The following is a 24,474-nucleotide window of genomic DNA, read 5'->3' as shown; positions in this document are numbered from 1 at the left end:
TTTATTCTAGTTTTCCTTTCCAAGTGAACTGCACTGACTAGAACAGACTCAATACTTGCCTTCATCACTCTTCCTCAAGCACTTCCAGGGTGTACAGGAATCCTGTCAGGAAAAGCTGAAAAACAAGCATTAAGAATTATATATTTTTCCATATTTTTTATTGGGGCATTATAGTTGGACATAATGGGGTTGGGATTTGTTTTTACATATTCATACATGCACACAGTAAAGCAGGAAGAATTACAAAGTGAGAAACTCAGAGGAGGAAACTCACCTATTACAGAAAAAAAATTAAAGAACATACAACAAAAATGTTAATGGTCCTTATCTTGCACTGGTAAAAAGAAGTAGGGTAATTTTTTGCTAGCGCTTCTAGGTGTTTTCTAATTTTTCAAAAATATAATCAAGAAAAAAAGATTTTTCAGGGGGCACAGTAGTGTATGCCTATAATCCCAGTGATTCAGGAGGCTGAGGCAGGAGGCTCATAAATTTGAGACCAGACACAGCAACTCAATTTGAGGCCCTTAGCAACTTAGCAAGACACTGTCTCCATACAAAAAATAAAAAGGGATGGGGATGTGGCTTAGTAATAAAGTGCCACTGGTATCCCCCATCCCCCAAAAAAAGATTTTGGAAAAAAAGATTATTAATCTGTGAGCACTTAAAAAAGAAAAAGTGACCAATGTTGTAGTTTGCACTGAATATTTTTACACTATCATAACTGTACAAGAAATGGACATTCTACTAGTTCTAACCTTAAAGTAACATGCAATACAAAACAAGTATACGAAAACACAACTCAAGAGAGATTGTTTTCAAGCAACTTCTAACACTGTATCTGTACTTTTTATTCAAAGGCAATTTTTAAAACCTACATTTAAAAAAAAAGAATATTAAAAACAAACAAACAAACAAAAAACCCTACGTGTACAAGTAAGAATCAAAAGGCACCAAAATTGAACTTTCTTGGCAAACTAGTTTCTAACAGCATAGTTCGGAGCTGAAGTGTGGGGAGGACGACGAGTATCATCAGAAGTCGGAAGATCAGTTAGGACTGGATGTGTCGGGGACAGCCTGAGGAAAGAGGAGGCTGTGACTGAGCTCTGGAGGCTGAGAGGACAGATGAAGCAGCAGCAGGATGTGGGCCAAGACGTCCAGCCAGAAAGTGAAACACACGGCATATCTGGGGCCAGTGGAGAGGCCACAGGACCTACTGGGGGTGCCCAGTTTATAGTAGAGGAAAGAAAATTCAATGGGTAAGGCTGAAAAGTTAAAGGAGGGCTTTAAATGTCGGAATAATTATCTGAGAGCCTGCATATGTCAGGCAATAAAATGCACCAAGGTGACAAGCGCCTTACCTGCAGCCCTCACACACCCTGCCAGAGGAGGGTAAGGTCACTACCCCCAATTCACAGCTGAGAATCTTAAGGCCAAAAGAGGTCTAGTGATGAAAAACTTTACTTAACATCATAGACAATAAAGAGCTGCTATAAGATTTTGAGGCTATAAGGGTGTTTTAGGACTAATAATCCAATGGCACGGGAGAGATGCAAGAAGAGGGAAAGACCATAAACAGAGAAATTAGGTAAGGGAATTAATAACAACTTAGAAAAAGGTGATGAGGATGAGCTGAACCCAGAGATATGGCTGGGAGTGGGTGATTGGAAGGCAAACGGAGAGGAGTCAACGGGCAAAAGGTACAGAGGAGCCAATGGGAGCTCCTGCATCACCCTGATCCAAGTTTTTAAAAGATTAGATAAAACTGATCTTGTTATACACAATGATATTGTACTTATCAGATAGAGATTTACTTAGCAAAGCAACCATCCAGTTGGGCCTCCTGCGTCTGACTTCAACAGTAAAAACACCAGGCAGACTTCACTAGCTCAAAACCCCCCCAACTGTTTTCTTCAGCAAACCTCCTGGGTTCCCCACACCTGGTGAGGGCTTCTTCCCCCCACCCAGTCTTACAGACGGACCTAGTTCCTGAGACTTACAGGAGCTCAAAGGATCATGCCGGTGCGTTGCTTGTTTTAATATTTCTCCACCATTTCCCCCTCCTGGCCCAAGAGTTCACAACTATAAAATTTCATTTTTCTGTTCTCTCACCTCTCACAAGCCAGGATAAAATGGAAAAATTTTAATTACCTAAGAAAGCTTATCTATCTTCCCTTAGATTCCTCTGAAATCCCTTTTCCTAAAGTCCTTAGTAAACATCCTCTTATGACCAGTGTTTCTTATTCATGGTGTATTTTCATGCTGTCAAAATTTTTTTCTTTTCAGAGATGATTTATAAATCAATCCAATCCTTTTATACCTTCTTGTAGGTTTTTCTTTTTTTTATTTTTAAGTGTCAGAGGCTTTTTCCATCTGTCAGCACATGATTAGTTTACACTAAAAAATTATCCAGCTTATCCAGCTTGTCCCAACTCAGAGAGAAAGATACTGCTTCTGACATCGAGAGATATATAAAATGAAATTAATATATATTACCATAGTTTTTAAAAGTTAGTACATACTGAATATACGTGCTCAGACTATTTCATCCTGAAGGTGACCGATTATTATATTACCCCAGAGAGAGAACTACTACACTAATAGAAAGGAAAAACAGAATTTAAATACTCAAATTTTTCTCACATCCAAATAAATATTAGGAGAAAAAGCAAGATCACAGAACAAGTAAAATGCATAAAACATAACAATATGTCAGACAAATTCAAATATACCAATTAAATGCAACTGGTCCAAAAGACAAAAATTATACTAAATGAAAAGAACAAGGATAATGCTTAAAATATAACCAGAGAAAATAGCAAAGAGTACAAGTATAGGAAAAAAAATCATACAAACTAAAAGAAAGCTGTTCTAGCTATAATACTCAAAGAGCAAGAGAGAGATAATTCACAGGATTCAAGGTATAATTCATCAGGAAAATATCGTTTCAAATTAGTTATGTATGTAATAACATCACTCCAATTATACAAAGCAACACTTACAGATTTACAAAGACAAATTTAAAAACTCCATAGTCATGTGAAAGTTTTTTAACAATTCTCAGTAATTAATAGATCATGATCAATAAACTGGACCTAAATAGACATTAACATAAAACACAGCACCCAACAACTGTAGAATAAATGCGCTTTGAAGCACAATGAGATCATTTACAAAAATTGACCATATGCTGAACCCTGGGGCAAGTCTCACAGATCTCTGAGAGGCTGAAAGGCTGGAGTGCGCTCTCTGGCCACAAGGTGGATCTCTAAGGCTCAGCCTGGGGGCAGGAGGCACATTTTTCTCTCTGTTTTCTTTTTTTCCTATTTTCTTCCGTCTTAGCCTTTTCAGCAGGGAAGGGACAACAGCTGAGGCTGAAAAGACACCTAAGAGCTTCCTCTCTGACCAAAGGAAACAGTCCTAGGAGTATCCAGGCATCCATCCCATTGCAGTTAGGAAGAAGAACCAGAGACCTTGACAAACTGCTGCAGACTCAGGGCTGGCATCTGAGTCAGCCCTGGGGCTGCAATCGGGGAGAGTGCCCATCCTTTGTGGACTTTTCCTCCAGGAACCTAAAAAGGCTCTCTGAAGCAGGGGACAGGAGGGAGAAAGCCTCTCTCCAGCCCTGAGGAGCCTGGGGAAGGAAGAGCAGCCAATATCAGACCATTCCAGACGCACTTCCCCATCTCCTTCATCTCCCCCATCTCCCCGTGGAACAAAACGGTTAATCTGCAGGGAGAGATTAACCATGGCCAGCACCCTGCGCTGAGAGAATTCCACTAGAGGAAGAGGAAGGGGAAGGAGGCCCACACCTTATCTTCACCCACCTCCACTCTCTCCCTGAAGGTACACCCACCTCAGTGTGTGGGGAAGGCTTCAGAGACAGGCTGAGGACACCTAGTGAACTGCCATTAGGGGAAAAGAAAGCAGGTGAAGGGCACAGGGTCTTGTGAAGGCCACACCCCAAGACCTAGTGCTCCCACAAATCTGATGCTTGATCAGAAGTCACAGAGCTCCTGTCACCCTCACTACCAGGAACAATCTTGAACAATGGGAGACGGTGGGAGAGTGCAAGAGACCGACCCCCTCTGAGAAACAGCCTACCAGGAAAACTCAGACAAGGAACAAGGTATTACTAGGGAAATCTGAAGCCTCTGGTCTCCATGGCAACAACAAATGTCAACTCCAGTAACCATAGTGATAATAAACATCAAACACAGCAGAATCCCTGAATAGATCAACACAAATCCCCACCCTAAAGGACTAGGAGAAGGAAACACAGTCAAATGTATCAATTTTAAATGCCAACCTCAGTTTCTCCTGTTGCATACAAAACATACACCTTTTGACAAAAACATTATGAAGCCTTCTAAAGGCAGTAGTAAAAATACCCTGAAGAGACAAGGTAATCAGCAGAGCCAGAGTCACACATGACAAGTTCTGACGCCATCAGGAATTTAAAGCATGATGGATAATCAAAGACTCTAATGGAAAAGGCAGACAGCATGTGAGACCAGATGGGTAATTTCAAAGAGAAATGGAAATCATAAGAAAGAGTGGGGTGGAAACGCTAGAAATAAGAACACAGTAACAGATCACACATGCCTTCCATAGATAATTATATAGATACGGAAAGAGCAGACTTGAAACAACTGGAAAAAGATCCAGTGAACTTCAAAACAGTCTAGTAAAAATAATCCAAGCTGAGGACTCAAGGGGAAGACAAATTTTCCTACTTGGAGGACATCCAAAAGCTATGGGAAAATAAACACTGCTACATACACATTCTCAGAAGTTCAGGAGAGAACGGAACGAAAGAAATATCCAAATGGCCAAGAGTTTCACAAAATTAGTAACAAGACAGCAAACTCCAAATTTAGAAACTCTGAAAACACTAAACAAGATAAATACCCCCAAAACAAGACCAGACATCATGTTCAAGCCGTCAAAGGTAAAGAGAAAAATCCTAAAGGCAGCTAAAGAAGGGAAAATGTCTTACATACACAGGAACGGTGACAAAGCCCATAAAGTCCCCTCAGAAACTTGACAAGTGAGCGATGGACTAAGGACTTTCAAGTGCAGAAAGAAAACAACTGCCCACCCCATATTCCACACCCAGTGGAAATACCCCCTCAGGAGGAAGCAGAAATACAAACGCTTCCCCAACAGAGGAGAACCAAGAACCTACTGTCAGCAAATCCTCCTCAGGCAGGGGCGGGGAGGCTAGAGCTGGGCTCCACCAAAGAAGAATCATTTTATGATCAATGTGATTCTGCAACCTGTACACTCAGATAAATGAGAAATTATACCCCATTTGATTCAAATGTATGATGTCAAGATCAATGTACTGTCATGTGTAACTAATTAAAAAAAAAAAGGAAGAATCAATGGAAAGCATCATCTGTAATTTTTTAGATTTTGAAGTGCTCTAAATAACAGCTGCTGAAAGCAGGAGCAATGTACCGATGCGTTATGAAGCAGGAAAGGGATGTCCAACAACAAGGGGACTAGAGAAGAAAGAAATGGGAGCACTACAGCCACACTCCACATGTGAGAGGGTAAAACACTGTTGGAAGGTAAACTCAAAGTTTGTTTAAGAATATATCCTGTAAACCCTAAGACCATCAACCACTAAAAAACTTTTTTAAAAGGAAGGTCAATAATAAGGGAAAAGTAGATCGAATTTTTTAAAAGTTCAGTTTGCACCAGAAAATGTGAAGGAAAAAAGAAACGAGTGCAACACCAACAACAAGAATACAAGCAGGAGGTAGGTTTCCACCTACCTACATTAATAATCACTGTTAAGTGTGAGCAGACTAAACAAACCAGTGAAAAACCAGACTGTCGGGTTGGATAGAAAAGAAAGGCCAAGCTAAGTTCAAAAAGCCCACTAAATATAAAGATTTAGGTAGAAAAAAAAAGGAGAAAAATATAGCACACAAACACTGATCAAAAGAAAGCTGGTATAGCCAAATTAATTGCAAAGATGATTTCAGAAGAAGAAATGCAAAGAGTAAGAGGGGCATGACACAATGATGAAGGACTCACTTCTCCAAACAGATGGAACAGTCCTGCTCTAGTCTGGATCTTGACTGTCCCCCAAAAGTCATGTGTTAAAGGCTTGGTTCTCAGGTTATGATATTGGGGTTGGGGGGACACATGTGTGTGGAAACTTTATGAGGTGAAGCCTATCAGGAAATTTCAGGTTCCTGGGGGCATGCCCTCAAAAGGGACCTCTGGATCCCAGTCTCTTCCTCTTTTTCTTTTTCACAGCAGGACCTGAAGCTGAGTACCTGTGCTCTGCCCTGAGGTAGCCACCATGGTGTGCTATGTTGCCAAAGCTTCAAAGCAACAAGGCCAACTGATCAAGGACTGATTTCCAAAACTGTGAGCCAAAATAAGACTTTTCTCTTTATAAGCTGATTTACCTCAGGTATTTGTTATAGTACTGTGAAGCTGAGTTCCAAACACTATGAACCTGAAACCAAAGATTCAAACTACACGAGGCAAAAACTGGAAGGATCTTAGGCTGGGTTGTGGCTCAGTGGCAGAGCACCTGCCTAGCATGTGTGAGGCACTGGGTTCGATTCTCAGCACCGCATAAAAATAAATAAAATAAAGGTCCAGTGACAACTAAAAATATTTTTTAAAAAACTGGAAGGATCTGGTAAGACAAGTCCACAGTTCCAGGGGCAGACTTCCAAGGCTTGCCTCTCAGTAACTGATAAAACAAATAGGCAGAAAATCAGGAAGGAGCTAGCACTTGCTAGGCAAGCATCCCCCACTGGGCTACATCCCCAACCCTTAATTTCACACCTTGAAATACAGTTGAGACTCAGTGAAGATGGTGTTTTCCTTAAGACAGTGAACCTCATAAACTTAGTTTTGCCTGATCAACATTTAAAAAAAAAAAAAAAGGGCTTCTAGATGGTAACAGTCAACAAATACAAAGGATTTGTGACACGAATGGATGAACAATATTTTATGCATATAGTGATGGGGACTGACAGACATGAGTGTTAGGAAAATGAGACTGAAAAAAATCAGAAAGGATACAGGTGGCCTCAACAGTTGAGCACTATCACCCAAATTAACCTAGGTGACATTTGTAGGGCACGCCATGGAACAACAGTTGAATATACATTCTCTTCAAGTGCACATGGAATATTCACAAAGACATACCAGATTTTGAGCAATAAAAATGACCCTTAAAATACAAAAAATAGATGTGATACAGAGTATATTCTTAGATCATAATGGAATTGAACCAAAACCAACAACAAAAGTTACTGGAGAAGCCCTCCCCACCAAATATTTGAATATTAAACAATATACTTCTATATAACCCATAGTTACAAGAGGAAGTCTAGGGCTGGGGCTGGGGCTGGGGCTCAGTGGTAGAGCGCTTGCCTCACACATATGAGGCCCTGGGTTCGATCCTCAGCACCACATAAAAATAAATAAAATAAAGGTATTGTGTCCATCTACAACTTAAAAAAAAAAAAAAGAGGAAGTCTAAAGAAAAGTTTTAAAATAGTTGCAAGTAAATGAAAACAGAACATACTAAATTTATACAATGCATCCAAAACAAGGATTAAAGGAGAATTTATAGTTTTAAACACATATATTAGCAAAGGAGACCTGAAATCAATAACCAAAGTGTCTACCTTAGGAAACTGGGGAGAAGAACAAATTAAACCTATATCAAACAGAAGGAAGGAAATAATAAAAATTAAAGCATAATGAATAAAACTGACAGCAGAAACAAAATGGGGACAATTTGATGAAAGCAAATTTTTGAAAAATAATAAACTTCTAGTCAGGCCAACCAAGAAATAGACAATACATAGATTATCAGTATCAAGAATCAAAGAGAGGAAACAGTAGCAAAGATACAACAAAAATCAAAAAGATAATAAGCCAAGTGCAGTGGCACACACCTGTAATACCAGCCACTGAGGAGACTGAGGCAGGAGGATCATGGATCCAAAGCCAGACTCAGTAATGCAACAAGGCCCTATCTCAAAAAATAAAACAGGCTTGAGATGTGGATTGGTGGATGAACACTCCTGGTTTCAGTCTCTGGTACCAAAGAGAGACAGACAGACAGACAGACAGACAGACACAGACACACACATACATTCAGAGATACCGTAAACACCTCTCTGACCCTAAATAGTGAAATACACCAATTCTTTAAAAGATGACACAAACTACAAACACCATGGGAAAATACATATCTAAATAAAACAAAGTGAATTTATTGTTCCAGGCCTTCCAAAGAGGAAAACTCCAGACCCCAGGTGCTTTTACTGATTAATTCTATCAATCATTTAAAGAAGAAACAGCAATTCTACACAGTCTCTTTCAGGAAAGAGGTGGGAACATTTCCCAAATCATTTTGTGCAGCCAATATTACTGTAACATCAACACAAGATTAAAAAAAAATTAAGAAGAAAACTACACACCAATATCTTAATGAACTTGTATGCAAAAACCTTAATGAATCATTAGCAAACCAAACACTGCCACTATATAAAAAAAATAAGACAGTAAATGAAGGCCAAGCAGGGTTTACCTCAGAGACACAGGACTGGTTCAACATTCCAAAATCAATCACTGTAACTCACCACATTAACAGGCTAAATAAAAAAATTGAAGGATCACAACAACGCAAAAAAAGCATCAACTAAATCCAACATGAATTTATGATAAAATAACTCCCTCAACTAAACCCAACATTGAACTACGATAGTCTCAACATATTAAGAACAGACAGGAACTCCCTTAAAAGGTATTTATGAGAAATCTACAAAATCTAGAAAAATAATACTCTAAGCAGAAACAACACTGCCATGATTTTAGGAGTAAATGAAGATTCAAGAATAAACATGAAGAATGTGGAGGGGAAACAATTAAAATGTTTGAAGCCTACAAATCCTATGTATATGGAAAAGATTCCAGCAATACACGTTTTTAAAGACTTTTTACTTTTAACCTTCATTTTCAGAAATCCACAAATTAAATCCATGGTTTGTATTAGAGGGTTTGCCTGGTCCTCCCTGCCTCCTCCCTCCTCTTACCATTCCTGAGGGTTTCCACAACCTCTCAGGTCCTTCTTCCTGGGCCTCAGGCTTCCTGCCCATGCTCCTGTAAGGACCTCCATCTTTTGATCTGTAACCCAAAACTGTTTCTAAGCTGACAGAACTGAATTCTTTATTTAAGTTTTCTGACTTAAGTCCTGAACTAGGGAAAAAGAGAAGCTCTTAACCCTCAAAGTAACTCCTTCTCAGTACAATCTGTGACATACGTAAGGGGCCAGAAAAAAAAGAGAGGTGTGTCTTCCAAATATTTATAAGTACAACCAAAAGGACTTTGGAGGGGGGACGGTGTTTTCATTTCAAACTAAGAATAAAAACCTGTAAGATTTCCCCTGCAGCAGACTTCCTCCCCACCAAGCATATGTACAAGAAACTTGATACACACACACGTATATATGCCTAAAGCTGCTTTTCGTCTTTTATCGTTACACATATCAACCAATGCTTTGAGACAATGTGAGTGTTATCATACTGTTTTACAAGAGCCTTCCATCAAAAGGACTATAAAAATGAAATTTCTGATAACCTTGATTAGCACAGGAATTAAGGAACAGAATAAATAACTGAGCCAACTAAAGACAATTCCTATTAAAAATCAATGAAAATACAGGAAAGGCCAAAATAGATTCTGCATATTTTCCTGCAGAATTTACATTTTAAACCTTGAAGAGTTTGTCTCTTAAAAATCTTAATTTCAGTCAAGTAGTTTGTCTTCCACATAAGAGCCAGGAGACATTAAAAAAATATATAACGCTAACCAACCAGGCATGATGGTGCATGCCTGTAATCCCAGCTACTTAGGAGACTGAGGCAGGAGGATCAAAAGTTCAAGGCCAGCCTCAGAAACCTAGTGAGACTCCTTTCTCAAAGTAAAAAATAAAAAGGGCTGGGGATGTGGCTCAGTGATTAAAGGATCCCGAGTTCAATCCCTGGTACCAAAGAGAAAAAAAAAAAAAATCCTAATTTCAAATTTCTTGTATCATCAAGCACTCACCATTTGTCATTTGAAACAGGAAAAAGAATACTCATAATAAACGTTACACTTCAACATACCTTCAGTACGTGAAATTCTGTACAAACAGCCCCAGAGCTGACCTTAAATATGTGTTGAGTAAATGAATAAATGTGAAGTTACAGAGCTAAAACAGCCAGGTTTTTCAGATTTTAAAAAAGTCTCCAATTTATGTTTTCTCCTTCACTGTATAGGTCATATGAGATGGTTTCAAGGGTAACACATACTTTATGCTTTGCTACACTGAAAATTTATTCAACAGTTCTATTCTCGAAGTCATTATTTCTTCTAATGCTTCTGCTTTATAAAGGGTGACATTTTTCCAGCCGCCTAAGGGATTCCTGATTTAGCCACAGCTTTTCCCACCCCAGCCTTTCACTCTCCACTCCTTCTCTTGACCTCTGTTTTACAAAACGCCACTGATGAAGTGCCCAGATAAGAAACCCAAGAACTGAGACAGAAATGAGGGAGATGTAATCGAGCCCAGTAGACATTCACTGCTTGGAAGAATGTTCTCTCTTCAGTCGTGAGTACCATTTTATTAAACTTCTTTGTGTTGACTATACTCTCGACGTGACCAGAGAGAGCATCACAAAAGCAGTGACTACAGAGAGCACACAGGCACAGCGCCTTGGCTCAAAAAGATGCTGAACAAGTGTCTTATGAACAAACGAGCAAACACGAGAATATAAAGTAAGTCGGTGTGGCATTAAAGTGCCAAAGAGGGTCAAATACACTAGCCAGTATTTGATAATTCGGAGATTCATTTCATAGGCTGTAATTTATTTAAATCTTCTATTTATTCCTCATTATTATTATTTTTGTTTAAGTCATATACTCACAATGGACTTAGAAATCTACTGTGTTGTCTAGTTTCTCCTAACCAAGAAAAACACTTCAAAAATCTGTGTGTATTTCACTGAACAGTGCCCAGCAATTCTCCAATAAGAGGCTAGGGTATTTATGCGCCTTTATCTTCTCTGGGACCAATGAACATTTGAGAGAACTTTTTTATTAAGTCCTGGAAATGGCTGATTTATTAACAAACAAGAAACTTAAACAAAGTGGCTAAGAACTTAAGCTTCCAAGTAAGACAATTACTAAAATTGCTTATGAGCTGTGTATCTCTGGGCAAGGTCTTAGATGCCAAGCCTCAGTTTCCTCGTTGGTAAAATGGCAACAAGATGCACTTTCTCAAGTTGTGAAAATTAAATCAGAGAACGCACAGAACATATTCCCACGGTTCCTGGAACTAACAGTAGCAATAAGAAGAAGGAAAGAAAAAAGGGGGAAAATTTGGAAGCACAAAGCTGTCTCTTTTTCTTGTAACAATGACCCTCACCCTCTCCCAGCATCTCTCCCAATCATAGAAAAAAGTGAGTATATTAGAAATACCTAGACAGGGCTGGGGCTGGGGCTCAGTGGTAGAGTGCTTGTCTAGCATGTGCGAGGCCCTGGGTTCGATCCTCAGCACCACATAAAAATAAATAAATAAAGGTATTGTGTCCAAGTATTCTAAAAAATAAATATTAAGAAAAAGAAAAAGAAATACCTAGACAGGATGACCAGGAAACTACAAGCCAATAAAGTATTGTAAGTTTCTAACATACAGCATGACCATTCTATTTCCATAATTTTTATGATATTTTAACTTCTAAGACCTTCACCAGATAAATTTAAATTCAGGCAATTAATTCGCTTTTTAATTTAACATAATAGTTACACATTCAGTGAACTGTGGAGGTCAGTCCCCAAGAATGTTCAGGCAAACAGGAACAAAGTTGTCATTGGCAAATGTGGTGGGACATTCTAAATGTTCAAAACATTATTACTGCAAAACACAACTCTCATTTAAAATATAAAATGTCAGAATTTTAGCTCCAAAACCTAAGTATTTATCCAAGTAAGCATTTTTACCCTATTAACTTGGTTTGTAGCAACATTATCCAAAGGCACCAAGCTCTATCTAACTTTGCTAGAATTAAAAACATAACATCTGCAAGAAACTAAAAACTGTAACAGAAAAAACACACACTAATAAATAAGAAATCCGAAGATAAATTTATTACATGATAATAAGCATTATATTAGAAAGCATGATTCCACCACCCTGCTGGTTCTTTTACAGCTTTGTACCTGTTTAACATACGTAATTTGGTGAATTTACATACATGATCATAAAATGAACATTTCCAAGACTCCCAAAAATTTCCTCAAGCCCCTCAGTAACCCACACCAATTCTACCATCATCCCCCAAAATGATTAATCATCTATTTACTAACATTACAGATTAGTTTGCATTTTCTAGACTTTAACTAAGGTACATCATAATGCATACTTTTCTTAAGTCTGGCTTCCTTCCGACTTTAAGCTTAAATGTCGAAATCCAAACATGATACTGAGAGTACTATTCTTTTCTTTTTATAGCTAAGTAGTATTTCACTGTATTGATACATCAAAATTTATCCATACACTTACTGATGGGCATGTAGGCTATTTGGGGCTATAACAAAGCTACTATGAACATTTGTGTACAAGTCTTTGGACATATGCTTTGGTTTCTTCTCTTGGATAAATACTTAGACATGGACTGGATGGGTCATATGGCAGGTTTACATTTAAGTTTGGGAGGTGGGGACTGGATTTAACCCAAGGGTAATTTACTACTGAGCTATGTCCCTAGGTCTTTTTATATTTTATTTTGAGACAAGGTCGAAGTTGCTCACTAAATTGCTGAAGCTGGCCTTGAACTTCTAATCCTCCTGCCTCAGCCTGGAATTACAGACATGCACCAACACACCAGCTACACTGAAATTTTAATGAAACTGCCCAGCTGTCTTCCATTTAACCTTCCCACCAGCTATGTATGAGAATTCCTGAAGATGATCCTCATTCTTGCCAAATGTCAACCAATTCTTTTAATTACAGCCATTCCAGTGAGTACACAGAAGTATCTTACTATGATTTAAATTTAATATCCTTAATGACTATGATGTGGAAGTCTTTTCGGGTGCTTATTTGACATCCACTTATATTCTCTGATGAGCTTTCTATTAAAATTTTTTGACCTCTTTTTAATGGGGTAATCTGTCTTCTTATTCTTGAATTGTACAAGTTATATATTCTGGACACACATCCTCTGCCAGGTACATGCCCAAGTTGAAGGAGACTGTTCATTTTGTTAATGGTGCCTTTCAAAGACCAGAAGTTTTTAATTTTGACCAAACACAATTCGGTGATACACACACACATTCATATTCATATTCATTCTCTCTCTCTCTGTCTCTATCTCTCTCTCTCTCAGCATGCATTCTGGGTCTTCAGAATTCTTTGCCTAGTTCAAGGTCACTAAGATTTTCTCTATTTTCTATTACAAGTTTCTGGGGTTAGCTCTAGGTCTACGTTCATTCATTTGAGGTTAGTCTCTACGTGCAGTGTTAGGAAAGAGTTGAGGTTTTGTTGTGTACACGAATCTCTATGCACCATTTGTTGAACAGAGTGGCTATTCACAGAAAGACAACTTCATTTCTATTCTATTCAATCCTTTCCTAAAAGAAGTCCCTGCTTAGTGTCTATGGCTGGTCATTAAAAACACTGCATTGCATACATGCTGTACTTCTTGGCCTTCTTCCATCAAACAACTGCAAAACTCTACTCCTAGACAATGCCCCTGCCCCTATCCATCTCTCTCTCTCTCTCTCTCTCTCTCTCTCTCGCTCGCTCTCTCTCTCTCCATATATGTTTATATAGATGTATAGATAAATATTATGCATTTTTGTGTACTCCAAGTATATGTGTGTGTGCACCTCCATTATAAAGAATTACATTTAAGGCAAGACTGTAAATTCTATTAACATACTTTTATTCACACGCCTGCCTTTCTTGAAGATAGTCACAAAATCTTGAACCAGGTCTAAAAAATGTGGAAGGATTACTACAACTCACGTTCTACATACTCTGCTCAAATATGAAATGCCCTATTCTTTTGTCTGTCCTTTCTCCTAATTCTACAAATATCCGACTGTTTTAAAGATAACACATTACACTATTTTAACTAAGTCAACAGAAATTATAAAAGAATGCTACCTTTCCCCGCTAGGCTTTACTGAAACTGGAAAGAGGAGAGTTTCTTCTACATTTACGGCTGGGGGTGTACCTCAGTGGTAAAGCACATGTTTTAGCAGGTGGGAGACCCTAGCTTTAAAAATAATAGTAAGTATTTTTAAGCCCAGACCTAAGACCTAATATTTAAATTTCACATTCTGTCTTCCTATCAGAGTCCCTTCTGTGAAATAACTTGCCTCCACAACATTGGCATTTGTTCCAAAGGCTTAATTACTGGACAACATTCACAGAAGATGAAACCAGTGGACTTGAGATCTGTTTGACACTGGTGTTTCTGTTCCCCCCTGAGCAACCGAGACTAGTTTTTCAAACAATACTCATAGTGCATTCACTCCCAGGATCACTACTCAGAAGCATATAAATAAATCAGTGCACACAGAGCGAGAGCCATCCAAATATGTTCTGACAGATCCAGGCCAACCAATTGCAAAGCTTCCGAGCACGCACACCCCACAGGCCTATGTGGCACCAGCCTTTGGCTCCAGTGTATGTTCCCTTCCTTCCTGTAAGCCTGGTTTTAGCTTTTGAGGAAAGAAAAATAAAGCTGTCATTTGAGTGGCCTCAAACTTCCAGCAAAGTAAAAAGACTTATATAAACCCCATTAAACAACCCTACGCTTAGCAAGCACGCAAGCAACTCAATTATGAGAGACAGAACAACAAAAACTCCATGGATAGCTGGCCCTTCACACCTGCAGGCCCACGTCTGCAGACCCAACCAGCCTCAGAGCAAAGCGTCCAAAGGAGAACAGTCCAAAGTTCACAGTCTGCAGGAATCCCTACTGACATTTTTCTTGTCACTATTCCTTTCACAATACAGTACAACTACTATTTACATAGTATTTACACTTTATTAGGTATTGTATACAATCCAGAGATGAATTAAATTAATAAAGGTATATGTAAGTTTTAAGCAAATACTATGCCATTTTATATAAGGTACTTGAGCATATGCAGATTTTTTAAAATATTTATTTATTTATTTATTAGGCGTAGATGGACACAACACAATGCCTTTATTTTTATGTGGTGCTGAGGATCGAACCCCCTGCGCGTGCTAGGCCAGCGCTCTACCGCTGAGCCACAATCCCAGCCCCTATATGCAGATTTTGACACTGGGGAGGAGCCTGGAATCAAGGCCTCACAGACAGACAGGAACAAGTGTAACCGCTTTCTTTTTCTGGTGCGAGGGATCAGAAAATCCCCAGCTCATGCTAGGAACACAGCCGTCTATCACTAAGCTAACCCCCAGCCCTGTATTTTCATTTTTTTAAGAATCAAAAGAATAAGAAAATATTCAGATACTCTTTAATCCAAGTATAAACCAGCTACCACCTTACACAATTACAAATACCATAAAAACTAATAAATAAACAAAAAATAACTTAAGTATGTGGAGAAATTAGGACCTTTGTAACCTGTTGATCAGAATATAAACTGGTAGAGCCACTGTTAAAAATAGTATGACAGTTTCTCAAGAGATTAAAAATAGAATTATATTAAAATAGAATTAGCATATGATCCAGCAATTCTACTTCCAGGAATATATCCCCAAAGAACTGAAAGCAGAGTTTGCATGTCCACACCAAAATTATTCACAAGAGCTAAAATATCAGCAACTCAAATGTCCATCAATGGATGAAAGGGAAAACAGAATGTGGTATAAACAGACAATGGTCCATTGAAACTGCAGTCCATTGAAAAAGGAAAGAGAATTCTTTTTTTAAAAAAATATTTATTTATTAGTTGTAGTTGGACACAATACCTTTATTCCATTCATTTATTTTTATATGGTGCTGAGGATCAAACCCAGGGCCCTGCGCATGCTAGGCGAATGCTACACCACTGAGCCACAACCCCAGCCCAAGGAAAGAGAATTCTGCAACACACTTCAACATAAATGAGCCTTGAAGACATTTTGCTAAGTGAACTAAGCCACTCACACAAACACTAAAACTCCACTAACACGAGATGCTGAGAACAGTTAAAATCTTGTCTAAGAAAGCAGAATGGCAGTTATCCAGGACCAGAGGAAGGGAGGATGGGAGTTACTGTTTAATGGACTTAGAGTTTCAGTTTTCCAAGACCAAGAGAGCAACGCATGGGGACGGTGGTGATGGCTGGACAGTTATGAGTGTATTTAACACCACGGAACAGCACACGGAAAGTGGTAAAGATGGCAGATTTTTACTATGCAATGCTACCACCATTTTTAAAAATGGAAGAAAAAGTTAAGAAAATTATAAACCATCTAACAAGAGAATACAGCTCATTTCTGTCTGCTCTACCAGATCCTTTAGGACAAGGTATCCCATCGGTTTTGGCTCCGTGTTTTATCCTCAGTGTCTAGGTGGCTCAATAAAAATGTACTATGCCCAAGAATCCTCCACCATGGTCCGGATGGCCTACACTAAAGTCCAGCTGCTAGGGGCTGGAGCTGGAGCTCCGAGGTGGAGTGAGTGTCCCTGAGCTCAGTTCGCGGCATTCCAGAATGTGACTGCCAGCAAACACGAAACGTTCAACACCAGGCCATGCTCCCTCGCCGTGATCCTAGTGAGGATCATGTTTTGTTTCCTTGAACAGGATCCCTTTAGCTGCCATATGAAGTTTATTTACTAAAGGCCTTCATTTGATTGTGTCCTACTTACATGAAGAAATTATCAAAAACTCAAACTTCACTGAATAATCTAAAAATAAAGCAATCTCAATCTGTTTGACTGCAGTCTTCATAACATAACAACTAGTATTTATTATCTCCTTGTCAAGTCCCCATGTAAAGACAAAACCCCCATTTGTCCTGAAATCTGAACCTCTTCAACTTATCCTGTAATGTAAGTCGACCAAAAAATAACATTTAAAGAAATTAGAATCTTTAGACACTTAAAAAATAAGTTAAAAGGGTGGGGGGGGGGTCTCAGTGGGAAAAGGAGAAGAAATCAGGGCAATGTTTGGATGAAAACCCTGTTCCACCACACAAAACAAGACGGACATCTTCCCCATGAGTTCTGGCAAGGTCAATTCGCAGCCTTATTCACAAAATTCTTGGATAGCTTCCGTGGCCTAAAAAAACCCCTCGCTATTTCACAGCGCTATTCTAAAGCCCAGTATGGATATAGTTGCTCAGGGGAATTGCCTATTTTGATGGTAAACAAAGTTTTTGCAATGGTATCTCAACAATTCTAACACATAAAAAAGGTGGCTGTTGGAATTCATGACAATATAAAAAGGAATAAAAAACCTTAAGATCGTATTATAAACAGAAGCTGTAGTGTCACCATTACTAACAATTTAGGAAAAAATAAATCTCTAGAGAAATGACAACTAAAGAGAAAGAAACCGTCTCTTCATCTTCCTGCTTAACTCAGTCATCAAAGTTGTCTCTTCAAACAAGGTCAATGAAACATTGTCACAGCAAACAAGCTAGAACAACTAACTTTATTCTTCTGAGAATAACTACATATGAAAATAATGTCAATGCCCAGAGCTTTCCTTTTATGATTTTTCCTACATAAATTTTTCTTAAATTTTCTGTCATTAATACCACTTACACATAGAAAAAGAATGAACAAGGAATAAAAGAATATTGGTGGTCTCATATTGATAGCAGGGGTGTAAAAGGATACAGCTGATCTAGAGAAGTGTGGCAGTTTCTTATAAAATTAGATATTCAGTTGCCATATATCGTAGCAATTACGTTCTCGGGCATCACTCCCACAGAAATGAAAATGTATGTTCACATAAAAACCTGTGCAAGATGTTCACAGTGGCATTACCGGTAGTATCCATCACTGCAAATGATTCCAATGTTCCACAGTAGGTAAGTGTTTAAACAAACTGGCACATCCACACTATGGGACACTACTCAGCAAAAAAGGGGAGGAATTACTGATACTGATGTATGTAACAACTTAAATAGATCTTGAGGGCATGATGCTTACTGAAAGCCAGTTTCAGGAGTGGAGACGCAGCTCAGGGGCTGAGTAATTTGCCTGGCCTCTATGAGGCCATTAGTTTGATGTTGGATACAATAAAAACAACAAAAAAAAAGTGCCAATCTCAAAATATTTATACTTTCTGATTCCACTTACCTAAATATCCTCAAAATAACAAAACTACAGAGATAGAGAATAGATTACTGGTTGCCAGAGGGCAGATGTTACAACACAGGGGTATTGTACAAGGAAGCTCCTCTGAATGATGGGGGTGTGCTGGGTGATGCTGGCACCCCAACTTTACATGAAACCAAAGTGCACATGAATAGGAAACTAGTTTTCCTAGATGGGACCTCTCTTCACAGCCCCTCCCTGCATTCAACAGCACCTTGTAGTTCTCTGTGCCTCTTAACACATTATCTCAACTGTTCCTCACAACAACCCTGAGGTCTCTGCTGTTATTTCACATCTTACAGATGGGGAAATGAGGCCTAAGTGACATCTAAAGGCCACACAGCCAGCAAGTGAAAAAGCCAGAACTTCACCCTCTCCACTACCAGAGCCACCTCTCTCCACGGGGAGGAGCTGCACACGGCTAACACTTCAAGTTTTGGAATGCCATCCTCCAAGACATCTGGGCAAACTATTAAACAGCTTTGAGACACTGGAAAATGAGAACCAATCAGAGAATTACAGGACTTACAGATCATTTCTAATGCAATCTCTCAATTTACATTTATTTTTTTTCATATAAAAAGGAAATGTTCTGAGTATTCAGGATCAAAAATGTTTTTTCAATGTCCTCAGATTTTCACACAAGCATGTATGGAGATGAAGAGACTTAAAAAAAAAAAAAAAAAAAAAAAAGGATTAAAACACAAAAATGATGCACTACCATGCTTTGCCTGATGGGAAATATAAGACTTTCTTATTCATAGGCATAGGTCAAATTCATGAGTTCTTCTACTAGTTTTAATGACATTTTACGCAAGTAACTGATGATCTTAGAAACAATCTTAAACAAACTTAAAGATATGCATATCTGCAAAACTTTTTATTTCTTCCCAACTGTCAAAGCAATAATATGACTTACACAAACATGGTAGCTGGTAAACTGACAGAAAAATAACCTGAGGCAAATAAATATAGAAGTAATCTAAGAACAAAACAATCTTGTAGTTCACGGCTAATTTCTATTAAGGTCCTGATTTCTCCATAGTTTCATTTCCCTCATTTTGCCATAAAACCTGCATGCAATATTTTCAATATTCTACTCTAATACATTTAAACCTTTGATAAGGAGAAAAAGGTGATGTGTCAAAGTCACAGTTCCTGGTCACTGTAGCAATGTTTTGAAAAACAATACATAGATGCAATACCTTTTAACTGTTTTGCTCAAAAGTAATTTGACACTGTCTTCCTCCCATTGCTTGCCTGAAAAAGGAACTTTCCATTAATCACAAGCACACCATAGTCTAGTACCCATGATTTGAGGATACAGGGCAGTTTACCTCCCTATGCCAGTAAAACTGTGTGATTTTTAATTTATCAATCACCAATGACAACCAAAAAAAAAAAACAATGTCTGAGGCATTAATAAAAACAGTTGTTGACATAAAACAAAGCAGGAAATAATCACCAATAGTTGATTTAATTGATGACTACCTAATAATCTTAAAAATACATATGCTAAACACCTGAACATTTCCCACCCATTTACCTTCAGTGATCAACAACTCTTCATTAAGAAGGAACAGGTTCAAAAAAAAGCAGTATGCACACTACCATCCACAAATACATGTATAAAGGCAGTCTGCACCTGAGACTACAACCTACACGTGTATCAAAATGACACTGGTTATTGCTGAAAATTATGAGAAATTATAACTTCTGATTAATATTTATCACAGCCTTTTCCAATATTTTCTTTCTTTTTGGGGGGGGCATGGGGTGGGGGATACTGGAAACTGAACTCAGGGGCACTCGACCACTGAGCCCCATCCCCAGCCCTATTGTGTATTTTATTAGACACAGGATCTCACTGAGTTGCTTAGCACCTCGCCTTTGCTGAAGTGGGCTTTGAACTCACAATCCTCCTGCCTCAGCCTCTCGAGCTGCTAGGATTACAGGCATGTGCCACCACACCCAGGCTTTCCTAAATTTTCTATAACAAATATATTATTACTTTACTTATTTAATTTTTGGTTTTTTAGCACAGTACTGGGGATTGAACCCAGGAGCACCCTACAACTGAGCTACATCTCCAGCCCTTTATGTTTTTTATTTTGAGACAGGGTCTAAGTTGCCCAGGCTGAACTTGAACTTTCGATCCTTCTCCCAAGCAGGCCAGCAATAACATGTTACTACTTTTATATCAAAAAGAAAATAAATCATTTTTTAAAACTTTAATCTATTGAACTAGGAATGTGTAGACTCTCTAGAATTCAAACAGTTTTTCCAACCACCTATATGTAGTCATGTAAGCAAGGTGCTGGATTCAATCCTTAGCACCACATAAAAATAAAGAAATAAAGGTACTGTGTCCAACTACAAAAAATAAATAAATAAATAAAAATAAAAGAAAAAGATAATTAGGAAGACCCAATTTAATAAAAAGAATCTGAATAAACATTTCTCCAAAAATATGCAAATGGCCAATATAATCCTTTAAAAACTGCTCATTCTGCTAGTCTTTAGGGAAATGCAAATGAAAACCACACCCATTTCACATCCACTAGAATAGTTAAATCAAAATATAACAAAGGTAAAGGTACAGTGGCCCAAACACTTTGGCAGTCTGGCAGATGCTCACAATGCTCAACAAGAGACACCCTAAGACTCAGCAATTCCACTGCTGGGGACATGTGTGTGCTTGGAAACTTGGACATAAGTGTTCCCAGCAGCATTATTTATAACAACCAAAAAGTGGAATCAAACTAAATGTAGATCAACTGATAAATGTATAGACAAAATGTGGCATATGCACAGAATGGAATATTATTTGGCAACAACAACAAAAAAATTCTGATGCATGCTACAAAATGGGTAAATCTTAAAAATATACAAATTGAAAAAAGCCAATAACAGAAGACTTCACAATGCATGATTCCAATTATATGATGTATCCAGAGCAGGCAAATCCCAGAAAAAGAAAAAAGAGATTAGTGTTTATCCAAGACTAGGGTGAGAGAAAATGGGAAATGACTCTTCAATGCATACAGGGCTTCTTTTAGGATTGATGAAAATATACTGAAATTAGATATTAGCTAAAATGCTGTGTTCTTGTTTATAAAAGATGAGTTTATTTTCACCCAGAACTAACTGTGAATGCAAAAGAAGTTCTCAGGTTCATGCTCCCTCTAAAAACTATTACAGTGCCACCTCGGGCTTCCTTCTATAGTTTTGCTAAAGCATCCTGCAATGCTATACATTTCTATTATTCTTGCACTTCTTAAAATAAACATATATTATGTTTATAACTAGGTGCAATAAGGATGGCTACCCCAGTACCCAACAGGGGTGGAAATAAAGGAAGAAAGCTCAGACTGTAAACTCTACAAGGAAATAATGTCTTATTTTTCACTACATCCCTAGTATCCTGTACAGTGCCTCATACATAAAAGGGGCTCAACAGATAAGTCAGAATAAAGCAAAGTAAATGTGTGAACAAAGAAACATTCTAAAGTCTCAGTAAAAAATATTTGAGAAGTTAAAAAAAGAGGAAGAAATCAAAGATGATTCCAAATTTTGTGTACTGATTAAGTGAATGAGGAGGCATTGAAGAAGATAAGCAAAACCTGAGGAGGCAGAAGTACATGGGAATGCAGAGATGGGAGATAAAACAGAGAGAGAAAGGGAGGGAGAGGGAGACAGAGAAAGGGAGAGAGCTATCCAGCAGGCAGTAGGATGGTAGGCAAAAGATGCAGATTTGGGAGTCAGCCATACAAAGCTTATATAAGAGATCACAGCTACCACACACCACATTTTAAGGACACTCACTGCTCTTAATCAACAGCAGAATAGGAGATGCAGATCAAATTGGAATGCACTCACTATTCTGGATGACTTCACATCCTAGCCTGACCTTCACCCCACAAATTTCTAAATTTAGATTATGAAATAAATACACTCCATGCTTCAGAGTCTTCCGCCTTTCATCTGCTTCCTAATGGTATACTGAGGCCAAAGCTGTATTCTGTAGTTTCACTATTTGCTACAGACAGAATTCTTGGCTCCCACATACAGGAAAGACAGAAATTCAAAACATTAGCATTATCTGCCATAAAGACATAAAGTGCACATACTGGTTTTATTGGCTATGAACTGGCAAATTATCATAAAGTAGTTTGTCACATGCTGATTTTTTTTTTTTAAGTTCCAGTTTGAAACTTGAAAGACTTTTGAAAAAACAGATGTCTTAAGAGAGCAATCATTTCCTTTTCTGGAGTTTTCTGCTTCTGTTTTGAGGTGGGCTTTGGTATATTGCTGAGGCTGGCCTTGAACTCCTGGACTACAGGATCCCTCCCCTAGCTGGGACTGCAGGTGTGCACCTCCACACCTAACTGAGACAGCAATTTTTCTTCACAGCATTTTTACAAATGTATATTCTCAGCATATGACACAATTTTTTTATATTTCTTTCACACAATTTCAGGATTAGAACATCTTGACACTTTCACTGTCCTCACCTGCATAAGCCCACCTATGAATTAAAAAAAAAAAATCAAAGAATGAGAAAATCCATTCTATAAGAAAGAAAGAAAGCTAGCCTTCCTCATGTCCTTTGTTTCAACTCTCCTTCTCAGTTCAGATCTTAAACTGACCTTACTCAGTATCTTCAAAAGGTCAAGGATGAGTTATAGGCTCATTTTGTAGATGCAGAAACACATGGTGTAAAATCAGTCTGTCTCCATGCTGTCGTTCATGCTGTTTTTCATACCTACAATGTCATTCCTTTTCTTCAACATATGTTTGAACAAATGTAAATACAGGCCACAGATCAACACCTCTCTAACCACCTCAGTATTCACCTGGTCTCCTTTTTTTGCATTTCCATCATACAAACCATGTGGCCTCTAGTGGTTATTCTTGATGGTTTTCTCTTTCCTTGCTGGAATGTAAGGTTCTTGAAGACTAGTGACATGTCAAATCTCAACTTCCTAACAATACTGAGCAGGGTTGGCATCAGTAAATACTACCTCAATGGCAGGTCTAAAGCTGCATCCTTGATGAGGCTTCCTAACCCTCCTTTGCCTCCACACCACAGTTGGGCTCAGGAAACAATACCTCAAAATATGCAGTTTTCAACTGGGTGTGGTGGCACAAGCCTGTAATCCCAGAGGCAAGGTCAAAGCCAGCCTGAGCAACTTGGCAAGACCCAGTCTCAAAATTTAAAAAAATGAAAAGGGCTAAGGAAGTGCCTCAGGGGTTAAGAGCCCTGGGGTTCAATCTCTAGTACAGAGAGAGAGAGAGAGAGAGAGAGAGAGAATGAGAGAATGAATATGAATGTGTATGCATGCTGCACACACACTGCTTCAGACTTCATGCTGAGACCACCAGCAGAGAAACAAAAAACAAGGGTGGGCTTTCTCTGGAGGTCTACTTAAAAACTGGATCCACCAAAGAACACAACTGCCTCCAGTCTTCTTACTGAAATGTCATTGAGCAAGGAAGGTTAAAGTCAGACCACAGAAGAGGAGACTAAAATTCAAACACCACACCTACAGCCCAGAGGAACTTGATCCCAAGTCACAGTCTGTCCTGCAGGCTCATTCTGTATCCAAAAACCATGATCTACCCTCTAAAATAGCACAGCTACCTCTCCTCTATGAAGATGAGGGTACCCATAAGCCTCCCCCATCAGCTATCTATCCCTTTATTTGGTGGCTCCTCTGCACACTGCACGTGCACGCTGTTCACTGGTTAATCTGCCTACTGTCCATTTGTTTCAGCAGACTCAACTGAGCCTTCAGGAGGAGGGACTTTAACTGCTCTCCACGATACCAGAAAAAAAAAATATATAGTATGCAGCTTTCATTGAACTAGCAGATATTAGATCTAGAAGAATGTTAACAATGAGACTGTCAACAGTGACATCAATTTTAAGTCTAAAGGCATTAAATACTCTGGGGAAGGGGTCCTCTCTTCCTCTTTTTAATGGTTGTCTCTTTTTAGGGTGCAGCAAAGAAAATCCTAACTACCAAAACATGGAGGAAAAGTTATTTTTGCAAGGTGGAAACAAAACAACTGTGTTTCAGAATATTTGAAAGAGCACTGCAAATTCTCTAAGTAATAGAAAAAAAAAATC

General features: G+C 38.5%; 1 protein-coding gene across 3 annotated transcripts in view; it reads right to left on the bottom strand.

The window, feature by feature from the left end:
• The window catches only part of Tmcc1 (transmembrane and coiled-coil domain family 1), a 175,448-nt gene that overhangs the window by 133,880 nt on the left and 17,094 nt on the right, over positions 1-24,474 (bottom strand). For all 3 annotated transcript variants that reach the window (XM_046425436.2, XM_046425434.1, XM_046425435.1), the window contains one exon: positions 60-115. The gene's annotated coding sequence lies outside the window, so the exon portion shown is untranslated. The remainder of the gene's footprint in view (positions 1-59; positions 116-24,474) is intronic.

This window comes from Marmota monax, unplaced genomic scaffold (assembly GCF_021218885.2).
Source record: "Marmota monax isolate L192 unplaced genomic scaffold, Marmota_monax_Labrador192_F-V1.1 WCK01_AAM20220418_F8-fsc00028, whole genome shotgun sequence".
In the NCBI taxonomy this organism is placed as follows: Eukaryota; Metazoa; Chordata; class Mammalia; order Rodentia; family Sciuridae; genus Marmota; species Marmota monax.
The sequence above is the reverse complement of the archived record's forward strand: the minus strand, read 5'-3'. Positions and strand labels throughout refer to the sequence as shown.